Source organism: Hippopotamus amphibius, chromosome 6 (assembly GCF_030028045.1).
Source record: "Hippopotamus amphibius kiboko isolate mHipAmp2 chromosome 6, mHipAmp2.hap2, whole genome shotgun sequence".
Lineage (NCBI taxonomy): Eukaryota > Metazoa > Chordata > Mammalia > Artiodactyla > Hippopotamidae > Hippopotamus > Hippopotamus amphibius.
The window spans coordinates 169465807-169482916 of record NC_080191.1 but is presented as its reverse complement, the minus strand read 5'-3'; positions in this window follow the sequence as shown (position 1 = coordinate 169482916).

Sequence of the window (17110 nt, the reverse complement as noted above, 5' to 3'; positions counted from 1 at the left end):
TCAGAGGAGAGGTTCTAACCAGGGGTTCGTCGCCCCCACCTCCCGCATCCACTGTGACGTTGATCACATCGTGTTGTCATGATATGTCAGCACGTCTGTCTTCACCACTGGACGGTCAGCTCTTTGAGGACAGAAACTATACTGTACAGCGCAGGGAACTCCACTCCATACCCTGTCATGACCTATAGGGGAAAAGAATCTAAAAAAGAGTCGATATGGGTATATGTACAAGTGACTCACTTTGCTTTACAGCAGAAAGTAACACAATGTTGTAAATCAACTATACTCAATAACAGTGTTGCTTTAAAAAGCTTTAAAAAGAGAAGAAAAAGACACTGTGCTGTGTGTCCCTTGGCTTTGTATCCCTAACCCTAACGCAGGAGCAGGGGAGGTATTTTGTATTTGTTCAGTGACGCGGCGGAGCAATGGATGGCTAAATGAATCGATGTACTGATACTCCCGGAGGAAGAACATTCAGGGAGCTGCTTTCCTTGGCCTAAAGTGGAGTTACCTTAAGTTTCACAAACACAAAACTTGGGGAAGTAGAAGTGACAGAAATCTTGGGAGAAAGCGACCCTGTCATCCTGGGGTTCCCCAAAGTCTCACTTTGGCAACAAACGTTTAATGAGCACGCCCTCTGAGTTAGAGCCGCTGCCTGACGCTAGGACGAGACCAACAAGACACACCTCCTACCTCTCGGGAGCTCCCAGGCCAGCTGGGGACAGGTGCCGCCAAGGGGCCGAGGCCACTGGAGGGGCTCGGGGCTCGGGGCTCAGGGAGGCTTCCTGAAAGTGAAGATGCCTGAACGGAGGGCTGAGGAAACTGTCCAGGCGAGGAGAGGGAGAAGGGCTGTCCTCGGCAGAAGGATGCACGGGCAGAGCCCAGAGGTGTGGGAACACAGCAGTCTGGGAGTGTCGTGTGTGGGGAGTGGGAGGGGGTAACGGAGACGGAGACCAGGCCTTGCCGAGGGACCGAGGTTTCGCCTTGAGGGCAGGAGCCGTTGAAAGAACCCTAAAATCCCACGACGGTCAGCATTGCATAGTACAAGGCTACTCTCACAGCAGCCGAGAAAACAGAGTGCAGGAGCGAGGATGCTGTGAGAGAGATGAGCTAGGAGACTTTGGAACACACCTGGAGAGCAGATGGAGAGGAGAATACGTACCAAAGACATTAGAAAGCAGCTGCCAGAACTCAGTGACCCAGGCTTCGGACTGGGGTGGCTGGGAGGGTGGAAACGCCATCGCCCAAGGAGGACAGGCTGAGCAGCAGGCCTGGGAGTGCAGGCGGTGCGTTGGGTGGGGGGCCTGAGGGCCTGGGGCCACCTCGGCTGATCCTCGAGGAGGATGGACACGTGGGTCAGGAGCTCAAGGAAGGGAACCCAGGAGCCTCCAGGGGACGTGGGCAGAGGGAGGAACGGTGGGCGTGTGCCAGTCACCCAGGGAGGGGGCGTGGGGTGGGAGAGGAAGGGGTTATCTGAGGACCTCAACCATCTTTTGTGAAAAGTTCCCAAACATCTTAAAGAATCCTCAGCGTTATTGCCACGTCAGAGCAGCCTCCCATCTCAAAGCCAATACGGCCATTCATGAGGAAAGCCATTAGGGGAGAGCGGCAGCCCTGAGAGAGGAGCCTGGTTTTCAGACGCCCTTTGTGGGCAGCGACACAGGGACGTGCAGGGACCTCCGTGAAGGAAGAGGAAGGCCTCCAGATGCGCCGGCTTGAGCCGTGGTGTTTGCGTCTTTGCGATGATGCCCGGGGCCTGGCGGGGACCCCCTACCCCACCCCCAGGTCTCACAGGAGGCAGCACGTCCCAGGAGCTGCCTTCCTGCCTCCCTGGCGGCTCCAGACACGAAGCCTCTGCGGGTCACAGGCCTCTGAGGCACACGATGGCCCGACCAAGCCGTGTGCCTGTGTGAAGCTGCCTCCTGGCTGCGAGGAACAAACAGCAATGTTTTAAACCCTCAGTTATTCAGACGCCGTGCCCCGCGGTGAGTCACGACCGAGCGAGCCCCTCCGCGGGAGAGCCGCCCCCGAGGGTCTGCGTGTACACGGCTTAGCCCGCGGGTTCCGGGGGCGACCAGAGATTACACGACAGCCCTGCTCCCGCACCGCGTCCCGCGGAGAAGGCCAGACTGTCACCACAAGGAGAGAAGCCACGTGCCCTCACGAAGGAGCAGAGGGTCCCCGGGCTCTCCAAGTGCTGGTGTCCTCAAGAACGCCTGGGTGCTTCGCGCACGCGAAGGCAGGGTAAGCTGGAGAGACGGGATTCTCCCAAGCACTGCCTTCTAGAATAAAACGTAAGCGCTCCCCTGAGAAAAGGGACAATAGTCATATTCCCAAGCCACCGTGTCCCTGCTGGGGCTGGGCAGGGCCTGGGCCGTCAAGACCACGTGCTGTGTCTGGGCTGGCCTGGGGAGGGGGATGAAGATGGCGTGCGGATGGTTTGGTGACACGTCACAAAGGGAGAAAGCACCCAATCCCCCTCTAGAGAGGCAGGCAGCACAGCCGCGCGCACGCGCCCTGCACCGGGGAAGGCGAAGACCTGAGTTTTGAGTCCTCGGCTCTACCGCCAGGTAACCCTGGACAAGACAGTTACCTCCCTCAGCCTCAGATTCTGTAACAAGATGCTGATGATAATCGCCTATTTACTAGGTTCTTGGATTGCTGTTCCCTGGCGCTGTGTATCCGTCAGGATGTTACTTCGGCTGTTCTAACAGGGGGGCCAATACAACAGTGGCTTACGTGAGAGAGTTTATTTCTCTCTCATGTAAAACTCCAAGCTGCTGTGGCCACTCTGGTCTGAGAGGTCAGCAGAGCCCCAAGCCCCTTGCGTCCGACCGCCGAGGGTGTTCTCGTGCTTTGCTCACTCCGAGCAGGCTCCCCGCCGCGGCCGCGCTGCCGCTGGCAGACGGGACAAAGGGGCAAGAGCAGGGCCAGCCCCTCTCCCGAAGCCCAGGACTTTGCACACCACCTCTTCCCTTCCCACGGGCCGGAATGCGGCCACGGAGTCGCATCTGGCTGGCAGGGGAGCTCGGAGATGGAGTTGTTTTCTGGGAAGTCAGAGACTCAACAGCCAGCTCGGTGATCCTGGAGGAAGAGGAGGTGGCGCGGAGGGGCCGTTCACGGCCCCTGCCACCCGCACTTTGCCGAAGCCCTCTTGACCCCCAGATCCCGGGTTTACACCACTCCCCCGGGGGGCCATCCCCGACCCCGCCGTGCGCCCTCACCCCGTCCTTGGCTCGCTGTCTGCTTCTCAGGCTGGAAGGCCACCGCCCTGAGGGTGGGGCTGCGCCTGTCATCCGCCCCGCGTCTCCGGGTGCCGCCCAGAGCCGGGCACAGAGGGGACGCGAGGCACGTCTGCGCCGACAGCAAAGGGCCTGGGGACACCCTCGGGGCAGGAGCCCGTGGCTCTGAGGCCGGCAGTGCCCCCCAGCTCAGGCTGTGTTTGGAACAAACCTGGTAGCGCCTGCTGCTGTGGGCAATCGTCACCCCGCGGACGGGCCGAACTTTCGTTTCACCCCTTCGTCCTCTCCTAGTGTAGGTCTTTAGCGCTGTGCTCCCCCTTCGTCGGAGCCCTCGGGTGGGCAGCGGTGCCCTTTCCTGATGAACACCGGCCCTGCGGCTCTGTCTTTCAGACCTGGAAATGGATGGGCGGGGGAAGGGCTTCCCCTGGCACAGCGGCCAGAACCCGGGGTGCCGCTTGAGACTTGCTCTCCATTCCCAGGCTCCACGGTGCAGCTCCCAGCCTGAAGCCCGCCCTGTGAGGAGCGGGCAGGGACCTCAGTGAGGACGTCTGCGGGCGGTCGGCCTGCACCCACTGTGGGGAAAACCGGCCCCCCAGAGGCTGGGCCACGTGAACCCGCGGTCTAGTCCCTGAGCACCTCCGTGGGCTCCACGTTGGTGCCCGCCAGCTCACTGCTGATCTGACATAAACCTCACCATTTTCTTAGAAATCTCCTTCTTCTGAGCTCATTTTCTATGTTACCAGCACTGCTTTAGGGATCCCAGCAAACACTGGTTTGACTCTGGCTCCCGTGTGGAGGGGAGGCCGCTCCCCGGACTGACCTTCAGCCCCTCAGCCTCGTCCTCCTCACCTCCCGTGTCTTCCTGCGATTGGAGCTAGAGGACAGCCTGGCCGAGCTCCGAACCACCAGCCTCCAGGGCCACTGAGGGGACGTCACCAGAGACCAAGCCCTGGGGATGCTGGGTGCTCGCGTCACACTGATACACAAAATGAGCCTATTCAAGAGCCAAGTGCACGTTTCCTGGCTTGTATCTTTCCAGAGAGCTGGGGAGCGAGCAGCCACGCCCGGCCAGCAGCCCGGGACACAGCCGTCCCCTGCCCGCCGCCTTCCCCTCCTGCCTGTGGCCCAGGGCTGAGCTGGGGACACACAGAACTGCAGTTTCATTCCAGCCGCTGGGTTTTTCCCCCCGTAACGTGGCAGTGTCCCTTTAAGTCTCTGCCGGGCCCCTCTTTTGGACCAGCTGTAGGTTAAATCAATCAACTGACCAGACTTTTCTCCCTGGGGGTTCTGGGCTGGAAATTCCTCCTACTTGCTTCAGCGTGTGTGCAGGGACAAAGAGCAGCTAAGAAGGGATTGACGTTTCCCTCTGCTGGTTTCTCTCTTCTTAGAATATTTCCGTTTCTAACTCAGGGACCTAGGTTCCTCTCCGAGCCCTGCTTCTCTCCTGGTTCTTTACTGACTGTCCACAGAGCTACAGAAAGTTTCCCTGCACCCAGCGTGGGGAGCTGGGGTCTCTCTGCGTGGATTTCACAGTGTGGCTTCTTGCACCTCTGACTCACGGATTCACCCATTTCTCTCCAGCACAAGCCCTGGCCTGGCCCTCTGAGACGCCAAGTAGCAGTCTGTTGATCATGTGATTTCCCCAAGCAGTCTCCTCTCCTGGGAGAAGAACAGGCTCATCAGCTTACACACAGAGTCTGGCTCTCATTAAAATCTGAAAGCAAAAGGTGGTGGTAGAAAGAGCACTGTTTGGGAGTGGGGGCTTCTGGGTTCTCCTGCCTCTGGTATTACCTCGTGTGCAACCCTGAGAAAGCCATTTCTCTCGGCTGAGCCTTACAGACCCCTCTGTAATGTGAGAGGTGCCTGCTCGAGCTCACATTCCAGTGTTTATACGAAACAGTCTTGCAATCCCCAGGACACCTGCTCATCAGATGCAGACTTGACCTGGGGTCGAAGGTGCTTGTAATCAGGGCCAGGATCCTGGAGCACCGGACCTCAGCAGCCCGTTTCCCCAGACGAGGTCTTGCTTTATCCGTGCCCTTTGTAGAAAAGGATCTAACAGATGAATGAAGCCCAGTGGTAACTGGGACCAGGCTCAGAATGGACAGACCAGAGGCCTGATATCACGGGATCTATGCCATTCCATGTTTGCTCCCCAAAGGGACAGTAGGTTTTTCTGTAGTCTCATGCTAAGAAGAGGTCTGAACTAGAAAAAGCTGGTGTCTAGGACAGGGTCAGGGTGGGGTGGGCGCAGGGCTCAAGGCAGACCATCACACGCCTTCTCTCTGAGGTCTCTGCAGATGGAAGAACCACCCCCAGCAGCCGTGGGGCTGCCCCACACCAGGCTCACCCCTCCCTGCCCCCAACACGGCCCGAAAGGCAGGTCTGGCTGTGCTGGGAACAGGAGATGCTTGCACTCGGCAACAACATCACTCAGCAGCCGTGTGTCATTGACTTCAGCTTCCAAAAACCTGGAAAGAAATCTGCTCTCCAAACAAATGTGAAATATTTGCAAGTTTTCAAAAACGAACCGGGTCTGTTTTCCATAGGAGAGAAAAGGGAGCTGGAAATGTGTTCATTAGAAACAGACGTTTCTTCCATTCTTTCAAGCGACGAAGAGGTTATAAGGCTTGCAGATCAGGTCTCTCCATGAGAAGGACCATTTGGGGACACATGAATTTGGCAAACAAATTTAGGAAGGCAGGCTCTGTCTCAGCAGGGAAGCTGCAGACCTGCAGCAGCCAGGATGTCTTTTCTGGAGTGTGGTTGTACCCAGTAAACAGAGTTGCCTTCAGGATTGGCCCAGGGTGTGTGTTTTGGGAGTGGGGGTGGGAGGAGGGGTGGATGTGTTGGAGTGGGAAAACATCCTTGACACAGATGCTTCAGGTTGTCATGGAATTCTCAAGAAGAAGAGGCCACAGTCTTCTGTGGTCCCAATCTCAGTGTGAGGTGGTTGTGTCCTGGGTCTGATCTCAGTTGTCTCCACCCACCCAGTACTGCAGTTAGACCCTTGCCTTCCATCCTGGCTCCCTCAGTGGAGAGAAGAAAGAGTGAGTCATGACCACCTCGCAGCCCAGTAGAGCCCAGCTCTACTAGAAACATGCCAGATAGGAAACTGGCTGTTAAAAGGTATCTGGCCAGATTTGTTTGTTTCTGTTATTGTGTTATGACCTCCGAAGAGCTGGCCAATCTCAGCAGCACTGGAACATGTCTACATTTCACTACATAGATATAGCATCCTGTTGGCTTGACTTCAAGTGTGACTCTGTTAAGTTTTATACAAATATTAAATTAATACTAATTATGCAAGCAGAACTTACACGCATTCATTTTGGTCACAGTGATTCGCATCTGTGGCTGCACAGTTTTAACCAGGGAAGCTTTATAAAAGTCTGCATGCCTCAGGCCCAGCTCCAGAAAATCTGTTTTAATTGATTTGGAGTGGGGCCTGGGCACTGATTTTTTTTAAAGGCCCCCAGATGATTCTAATTGCAGCCAGGATTGCGAGCCACTGTTCTGAATGATGCCTGAGAAATGCGCTAATTTAGCGGGGGGCAAACAGTCAAGTTGAGATCTTAGTTTGAATTGGCTGGCTTGTTTTGTCAGTGTTCAGCCCAGTGTCTGGATAGGAACAAAGCCAAGATTACAGTACCGTCGTGTAAGGTTTGGAGGGTGAGCCGCTTCTTCTGAAACTGACTGATTACTGTATGTGTACTTCATCTACAGCAATTATGTGGAAATACTGGGCAGGAGCCTCATGGTCTGTGAGTACAGAGTCCCCTAACGTTCAGTAACAGTCACTCCATGATCTGAATGGACAGGAGACAATAAAAAAGAACTCTCACATTGGAAGTAATCTGCACTGAACATTTTCTGGGAACACCAGTTCGTAATGAGCCAACTGGCACAGATTTATATCGCCTTGAATTTCAAGACGTCCCTGGTGATTTACGATAACGAGAGGCTCACATCACCATCTCTTGCCCCGCAGATGAACTTCTGGTTCAATGTGTCCGACGCCGGGAGTGGGGAGGACAATTCAGGTAGCAGAGCATTGAACAAAGGCCAGTCACTGAAGAGGTGAACTTGAGCTCGGTGGGGGGCTGGGACCGACCACCTCGCAGCCGGATGATTCAGGAGTGGCAAGTGGTTAGAACCTTTGTTTTCCCTTTTCTAAGAGACAGGTCCATTCGCTTTCCTGCTGCTTTAGAGCTTAATTTGGGGTGTGTGTGTGTGTGTGTGTGTGTGTGTGTTTTCAGACACCATGGAGGGGACAGTACATTCCAAAAGTTAGCAGACAGCTAAGGGAAATTCGCCCTCTTTATAGGATATCATAGAGCATATGGTGGGGAAGGCCATTAACAGACAGGAGCCAGGAGCGGGATTAGCTCGTAAGAGAGAAGGCTGCTGAGAGCAGCTGGGCTAAATACTGGAAGAGCTGCCCGCGAGAGCTCCAAGCTTGGGAATTAAAACATAGCTCTCACCGTGTTTTTAAAGGGTTATTTTTGAATGTATAAGGGTAGAGTTAGGAACTGCCCTCAGGAAGGAGATGCATTAAATTCACTGAGGAACAAAACCCCCAGAGGAACAGTACCTGGGGCCATGACCCAGTGGGGGAGGGGGGCCTGATTCCCGGCCGGGTGTCTGGCTGCCCCCACTGGCACTGGGGATCCTTAGTCTAAGAACACAGGCTGAAGTGCTCAGGGGGTTACCTGATCCCACATTTGCAGCCGCAAGCAGCTGAGATTTAAGGCCTCAATAGTGCTTCTTTTACAAGTAAATGACTACCTGGAGAGAAGACTAAGCCAGGTGTTGGACATTTTCTAGGTGATTTTCTATTCAGAGAGACCCAGATTAACTTTCACTCCCATGGAGCTTCCTCTCGACCTCCTGGTGGAAAGGGAATCCCCACTGTGGTCCCTGAACGATGCTCAGGTGTGGCCGTGGCTTAGCCTGTCGTCCCTTCCCCAGGCCTGTGTCTTCCGTTGGATGAGAAGGACCTTGGCAGAGGCTTTCAGGCGGTGAATAAGCCAAGCGCATCCAACTGGCAGCAGACAGCAGCACAAGGATAATGCAGAGAAAGGGGCTGCGTAACTGCAGACGGAGGCAGAGCTTTAAGAGACTGAATGCTGGGGAGCTCCTGTTTCTCATGGCCCTTCCACGGGTGGCTGTGGATTAAATATAAACATCTACCCATGCAGGAGGCTGAATTCAACTCCTTTACCAAATAAGCAAAATGTCAGTTTCTGTTATATATAGGTCGATCTCTATCTGCCAACCTATCTCCTCTACCATCCCTGACCAGCCCCAAGACAGGGCAAACCACCTCTCCTCCGTGCTCCCAAAGCAGTGCCTTCCATGGGTGTTACTGAGCTTGTTGCCTTGGACTGTGGTTGGTAGGGAAAGCGAATCTCCCAGCCTCCGACGGACCAGTGTCTTACTTATCCAGCATCCTCAGCAGTGCAACGCACCCGGCGAGTGTCTGTTGAATGAATCTGTGTATCCATGTATTTCATCTGTCACCTCTAATAAACATTGAAAACAGAAGGACAAAGATACAGTAATCAGGAAACTGAGAGAGAGGTATCTGGTAATAATACAGTAGAAGTATGGGGTTGAAACATATCATTAAACCATTCATAGCAACTTAAATTCTCTTTCTCTGCCCATGTCACCTCAGCCTCCACATCTGCAAAGGAAGAAGTGAAGCGGACAGTTCTATGGCAGGGAGCCTCGATCAAGAGTCAGGGGAGCTATCTTTTGTCTGACTATGTGAGCTGGGGCAAGTCCCCCTCTTATGGAATGAGAAGATTACACTAGATGACCTCCCAAGGTCCTTACACGTCTGTCATTTTGTGATTTTATGCATCTAACACTATAATCCGAAGGTATTTCTTATGGCTGAATAATATTGCATTATACAGACATACAAAAATACACATATATACATTACAATTTTATTTTATTTTGTTATTATTGTTAAACGTTTTGACTCCAAGGTATTGGGGAACAGGCTGTACCATGGTTTGAGGGCCAAAGGACACAGCACAGAATACACCAGCCCTGCATTTACCCACCAGCCCTCAGCCCCAGTGACCCAAGTGAGGTTCAACTTCAAAACACTGTGTCACACGTGCCAGACCACAGCTGCACAAAATAGGAAAAATCTTGTTAGGAAATGGCCACAGCCCCCTGGAACTGTGGAAAATATTGCCTCAGACAAAAAGGATGTTTCCAGTGGGAAAAAAAATCAGCAGTATTGTGTCTGCTAATGCGGTCTACCCAGGCCATCCTCAGCGAATCCTGCCTACTCAGGTCCTTGGCTCTGGGGCAGTTCTTTTCCACCCAATACTGGTCCTCATGATAAATGCAGGCTCTCTTCTCTTCTGGCCCCAGCTGTCTCAAGAATCAGACTTGAAAGTCATTTTCAAACTCATCTTTGGGCTGCCTTTTAAATGCTTCCTCCAGAGGCAAAAATCACAAAATGTTTTCACTAGAACAGGTATTAGAGATCATCTCGTGATCATAATCTAATCCCCTGTCCATGGAGAAACACAATGTCCCAGGTAGGGAAGTGCCTTGCTCAAGGTCACATAGAGATGTCAAGGGGAAGAAACCTGATACCCATTTCAGGTTCTTTCCATTTCTACACCACCTCCAGCCACAGGGCCAATTCTCTGCTACCTTCTCACACAGCTGTTTCCAAACCAACCCACCTGCCAACCCGGTAACCAACCTGTAAGTGCTTCCTGGGAGCCTAGGACTGTGAACTCTGTGGCAAGTTATGTTTTTATTGTCCCAAAGTGCAAGAGTAAACACGCTCCTTTTGGCATACAGCAGAGCTGGCCTACATGGTTGAGTCTTCCTTTGATCTCTGGAACTGGAATTTAGAGTTCCACATATTCCTTGAAACTCATTCCTAGAAAGAGTTGCATATTTTCGAGTGGGTCAGATCCCAGTTCTGGGGCAGGATGGCTTGGGTCTGGGTGGTGCTCTGACCACGCAGGGAGTAGCACCATGCAGAGAGGAGGGCCCAGTCAGAGCAGGTGCAAACCCAGGCACCTGCCCAGTGCAGCCTCCTCTGTCTGCCACAGCCACACCCCAACTTCCTGAGGTCTCAATGCTGGACCAAGGGTAGCCCTTGCCAAGCTGATGCCCTTCAGGCTTGCTCACTCAAGATGGTAATAGCCCCTTTCCTTCTTAGGCCATTGCAGACAAGGATGGACTCTTCTTCCATATAAATACATTAAATATTTAATATAACAGGCAACATATAGACATTTATTCATATGTGTATATATGGTCAGGCCGTTCAAGATGGCTGTTCTCTTGCTCTCTGTATATCCCCTGCTCAACCAGGCCCTGCTTCACCCCCATGAGTATCCAATCCTCTTAATTATATAAGGCTTAATTATCCCCTGGTAACTACTGAGCCCATATGACATCAATTCCCTCTGTAAACGGTAGCCTCCTTCTGCCCTGGGTCAGGAAGGTTGCTGCCATGAGCTGCCCACCGGACCCAGGCGCTGCTGCTCTAGGAGCCTTTGTGCAGGATCTCCTGCCCAACGAACCACGGGTCCCTCCATCGCTGTATCCAGGCTCTTTCTTTGGTCTCAAGGCTGGACAACTACAAGGCTCACAGGCTTGCAGGGTGCAGCCCGACAGTGTACTTTATATGTTTACAAATGCTTGCACCATAAAGTGAGTTAAGGAAACATTTTTTGAATTGCTTATTCACAGGTACCTCTTGGAAGTTCTTTGCTCTTCAGAAACAGAACAATCTGTTCTTTTAAAGTTTGCTGCTACGTGGTAGGAAATGATCCCCTCGGTGGAAATGATCCATTTTAAGAGGAAACATTTACTAAAATAAAATTGAAAATAAAATCAGATGTGATCACATTTATAGATTAGAGATTGATAAAATAACATTTAAAACGTTTGTGGTAGAAAACTCGAAAAATGCTTAAGGATCCACTGTCCCGTCACCTAGTGCGGGGCCGTCTAACATGGCAGCACACGTTGCCGTGAGCACTTGAAATGTGAAAATCTAAATTGAGATGTGCTATAGGTGTCATATACACCCTAGATTTTGAAGATTCAGTACCAAAAAGGAAAAAGAAAGCACAAAATCTATCATTAATTAAATAATTATTAAATTATTAAAAAATACTTCTGTGCTTGAAATCATAGTTTGGACACATTAGATTAGACAAATATATTATTAAAATTAATTTCACCTGTTTCTTTTTAATATAGCTACTAAAAAGCTTAAAATGACACATGTGACTCATGTTACATTTCTACTAGACAGCTAGGTCCAGAGAAAACACTGCTAATATTTTGGTGTATTTCATCCACTGCATGTATATACAGTTGAGGCCTCCAGCTGCTGGGCACAAACCCATGTGTGATTTTCCAGGCCTGACCTTAGGCAAGGCTTTCCCGGGCAGCCACACCAGGAAAGCTGCGCTTCCCTCACAGGCCTCGGGGCACAGCCTGGCCATCCCAGTCTCTGGAGAGAGTCGCAGACTAGCTGCAGGCCCCCTGGCTCATCATGTGCTTCACATACTTACATCCCTAGCCCTGGTGTCTTCACCCTGGGTCTCTTCACCTGAGGCCTTGGGCAGAGGTCTTCCAGGCACCTCTGCTGAGAGCTCTGTATGGAGGGAAGAGGGAGGACCCTGCCGCTTCTCCCTGCTGTGACTCGGTTCCCAGCACTTTTCCAGGCTCAGTCCTCCCCTCCCCCAGGCCAGGGTCTGTAAAGCTGCCAGAGCCTCTTACTGAGATCACCCCACATCAGCACGGATCCACCTGGCCCTCCACCTGTGTCGTTTCACAGGGAAAATGAAACAGGAGGGAGTCAGCGGCTTCTCGGGTTCAGCCTCCTGCTTATACCATCACAGCAAGTGATTAAAGGCTTCACCGTCACTTTCATTCTGACTCACGCTTGCTTCAGTCAGCTATTCTGACACCTGACAGCTCTTTCTTCCAGCTCAGCTGAACTCCTGACAGTCTTACTTTTTTAAACAAAACAGGGATCTCACTGAAATACGATTTTCTATCTGTATCACTCAGGGTTCCAACAGGAGACAAACAGCACGGTCAAATTAGGATAATTGGAGCAGGTTTCATTTATAAGAGGGCTAACTAATAACAAAGATAAGGTTGAAGTATGGGACAGTCACAAAGGACAGCGTAGAAGTCCAGGGCTAGCGGAGCGGAGCTGCTACCACCCCTAAGTCTGACGGGATAAGGAAAGAGAGAGGTTCCCAGAACCAGGAAAGAGAGCTGTGCAGAGCTGGGATGCATTGAAAGAAAGGAAACAGCCAGACTGAGGCCATGGCATAGGGTGGAGCTGGGGGATAAATACCTGACATCCCTCTCCTTCCCTCTCACTCAGAGGTTCTTCACTGGCTGAAGCCAACCAGAAGCCAGAGGACGTGGAAGCCTGTGGCTACCCAGCCCTTTCCTCACGTAGCATTGCCCTAAGTCGGAGCCTGTTACCCTGGTTTCCTTCCTGATGCAACTAGTGTCTAGTTCTAGCACTTACACTGACTGTGTGGGCACAGCTTACAGGACACCCAGCCTGAACACCTCCACCCCATTTCAGTTTCTAGCCTGGGGTAGATTCGGAGGGTACTGTTTGCTGCTGCTGCTGCTGTGTGTGTGTGTGTGTGTGCTCGCATGCATGCACATGCAAATGTGCATGTGTTATAACCTCAGTCCCTCCCAGAACATGCTTCCTTTAATATTAGCCCTGGGTAGGAGCCCCCAGGGCCTGCGCACTATGGCTTTGCAGAGGTGAGCCACCTCTGGTGAGCTGGTTCCTTTGAATCCTGCCCTGGTTCCAGCCCACCCCAGAGTCTTCTTTCTTTACCTCGTCTCACACCCCTCACCCACCCACCCTACTCCAGTATTGTTTTTCCTTGCTGGGCCACCGCAAGTGACTGGTACCCTCCTAGCCACCAGTAATCTGCTAAGAGGGGGGTCTGGGAAGGGTGATCTTTCTAGGCTAAGGTGTTCAGAATGAAGAAAATCCCTCTGGGATAGCATGCAGAATGCTGAACTCTCTAACTGAATCTTCAATTGTCTAGTCCAAGCTTGCTGGGAAATTAGAGGAAGAAACGACCCAGGCTAAACAATCCCAGAGCCAAGATCCTGGGAAGGTGGCGGGAAGAGGACTGCACGTAAGACAGGACCGACCTTCCTCTTTCATCATCCATCTGCAAAGCCAAGGGATCCTGAGTTGAGTCTGAGATCTGCCAGATGCCAGGCAAGGGGTTCCAGGGTCAGCTGGGGGAGCTGTACTCAGGGACAAGGAAGCTCATTTGAAAAGTAAGTCTGAGCCCAAGAGAGGACTGTAGAAAACACTGAGAGAAGGTAAGGCCGTGGTGGGGATGTGGCAAGCAGAAGGGAGTCATTTTATAGAACAGGAAACAATCTGTTGCAGGGATTCTTATATCTCGGGAGGAAGAAAAGACAATTTAAGTTTCGGGAGAGAAGGCAATCTGAATGTACACTATAAGGGTGCCATCTGAAGGAGCATTCATTTTGTGCTTGTCAAGGCCCTGAAAGTGCAGGAGGACCCGCAGCCACCAGGGCAAGCCCAAGGGGCAAAGAAGCCTTTCTGGCTGGGAGGGAGGTGAGTGAGCATCAGTGATGTCCTCCCAGCACAGAGGGGGCACCTGGCACATTGAGGCTAGACTGGTCGACAGTGTCTGCCCCGTCACCTGACATCCATACCGAGGCAGCTTTATATGCCTTTATTCATCCCCTCATTCATTTACGGGTCCAACAAACACTTAGTGGAGCCCCTTGCTCTGTGCAGGGTGAAGCACTCGGCACAGAGAGACATGAAAGAAGAACGAGTCGGGGTTGCCGAGACCAGCTTGGCGACTCGAGGTGAGTGACGGGTGCCGCAAGCTTGAAGAAAACACAGACACAGACTGAAGAGAAAGATGGGACCGGAGGACTCAAGACCTCTAGGATCAAGAGCCTTGCTGATTGATTCCACGTTGCTTTTATAGAGTTCTCGGCATAGCCTAAGGGTCTAACACTCCCAGGTTTATCCCATAAACAATCAAAGGCCTCACATGACTGGGGCAATGATCTTTGTTTGCCTCCTGGGTCCGATTTGAGCAGGTGTGGATCTGAGCAGGGTGCGGATTTGAGCTGGGCGTGGAGAGCAAAGCAGCCCTGGGGGCAGGAGACCTCTCTCAGAAGGATTAAGGGTCTGTGCCCCACCCCTGTTGGCCCCTCTGCGGCTGTGCCTGTCTTAGGTTGTTCCTCCCTTGAGGAATCTTACCCGTCTTTGGCTAACCAGTCATCCTTCAGGGCCAAACAGGGTGATATGAGGTGTGCAGTGAGAAAGGGGCTGTGCCCCTAGAGACGGCCAACCCTCTGCCTATGCCCCCATAGTCTCCACGCCCCGCACCCTCAGCTCCTCCACTGCTCAAGCAGGACATTCTGAATCCCATCGCTCGGCCCACATACTTTAACATTTTCAAGGATTCAGAAAGACTCCTGGATGTCTTCCCACACAGGGTGTCCACCACCAGGGAGCTAACAGAGCTGTGGAAGAGCAAGCCAACATTTCCAAGTTTCCAGTGTAGTGAGTGGCTATGACGGGGAGTAGGTAAGTTCTAAGGATTGGGGATGCATGTGGAATGCTTCACTTAGAAGTGGAGGGCTGAGGGAAGGAGAATGAGAGTTTATTGGGCAGGTTAGAGTTAGGGAGTATTTCTTGACCCCCTCCCAATAAAAATGGAATGCAAAAAACCAAAAGCAAAATAATGGGGTGCATACATCATAAGGATGTATTAATCTGTCTTGTGAATCCTGTCACAGAGTTTTTCTCTTGGATTTACCTAGTAAGGTGAAATCAACACGTTAGGTTTTCTATGGATAGGAATGAGGGCCCCTGGAATCCCTTTGTGTTCCCAGCTCCTCCAGGGGCTGCCCTTGGTCAGCTGCTGAGGAGTGTACAGATCTGAGGAATCACTAACAGTGGAAAGCTGTGAAAAGATCCCTGGGTAAGGATTCCAAGTTTCCAAGTCAGAGAGACTGAGAACTGCCAACAGAAGCTCAGGGCCTTTAAGATGCTCCTGGATGAGAACCTGAGATTCCAGTGAGCCCCCAGGCTTGAGGGACCTCGGACAGAAGGCCTTTGCTTCTGCTCCCCTTGTCCAGCCTCACCCTCTGGTTTATACTTAGCTTTGTCTCCTGCACTTGGGAAGTCTGCTCTCCTTGGAATGGGGTTCAGTGCACATCCCATTCCCAACTCCTCCATCCTGCTGTAGATTTCTGGCACAATACCTTCTCCCCTACATAAGACCTAGCAGAGCTCCAGTTTCTGCTTCTGTTAAGCCCAGGGGAGTCTGGACACAATAGAAACAATAGCCTCTAAAAGCACTCACTTTTTCCAGCTCACCCTACTATTCTTTTCCCCCCAGGACTGGACCCTCTGGCCTTCCCACGGTCAATCACTCCTGGCCCTTTGAGAGCCTGCTATCTTGGAACCCGTTCTCCCAGCCAGGCTTAAGATAACCAATAACCTCCAGCAGAAAGAACGGAAAATTATGACATGCACATAGATCCCGTCTCAATGAGGATGAACAGAATGATACCCAGTCTCCAATCTCCCAGGAGCCCAAACTGAGTGTGTACCAGGCACAGGCGGGTAGCCCGAGAGCTGGGCGGAACCGAGAACTTGAAAGAGGCTCTTTACGGAGCCAAAGCAACGGCAAGAACAGGAGAGTCCGATGAGTCCACTAAGGGCTCATCTACACGTCACCAAACAACTGTCTACGTCTTGTTCGCCTCTGTTCCCTGCATGGTTCCTAGTTTCCACACGCAAGACACTCAGGACTTATTTGTTGGATGAACAAATGAATATGTGAACACTGCCTCAAACCGTCTGAGGTTTTGACTACTCTGATGAGATATTTTGGGGTCATAAAGACCCAGGCAGGCACTGAATATTCCAGTACATGTGAAAACATCTGGAACTCACATATTCCCTTGTTACTTGCACCCTAGGAAACTATGCAGTCCTGGGCAGAAGCGAGAAAAAAGTCTCTGGTGCTTGCTGATAACCACGAGGGAAAGAAGAAATTGCCGGGGGGGGGGGGGGGGGGTCTGTGTGTGTGGAAGGGACAGGGCAGAAATCATTCTAAAATGGGAAATCTCAAGTTTTAAATATTTTTCCTTATGAGGACCTCCCCAGCCAGCTCCCACAGAGAGGCTCCTACCCCTGGCTGTTCACATCATCCACCAATCGGTCTTCAGGGCTCTGCTCTGAGGCTGCAGTTGGTGCCCCGCTGCAAGAGGCTGCTGCCCACTTTCCCAGCTCTGGGGCCGCCCTCGCACACCTCAGGGCCCTGTGCAGGAGTGCTGACAGCATCTAACTCCGTGGCGCTCTCACTGTGAGGAAGACCGTCCTGACGGTCCACCAGACGCCTGCTGCCCCCTCTCGTGGGTGATGACGTGTTGGGTAATTCTCCAGTTAGGGCTAGACCTGCTGCAGGAAAGGTGGAATCCCTGTCTTGGCCTCGTGGCTCAGTACCGGCCAATGGGGTAGTGGATTCGGCTTCCATCCTAAGCGGCCACGGGTGCTGCACGAGGAGGTAGGTAGCTAGAGCGGTATAACAAAGGTTAGAGCGGACGAGATTGTTCCCCGAGACGCCAGCGGGCTCGGATGAGGTTTGGGAGGCAGCTTGGGTGGCATGAATGCCAGGCAACCCCGCCAGCTCCACAGAGATAGGGCTTTCGCCTCCCAGCTGATGCACAGCAGGGGAAGCCAGGGCTGCCACAGGAGACGGGATGTTCCTGGGGTCCAGCCAGCAGTGTGGTGGGGGCCTCACGCCCAC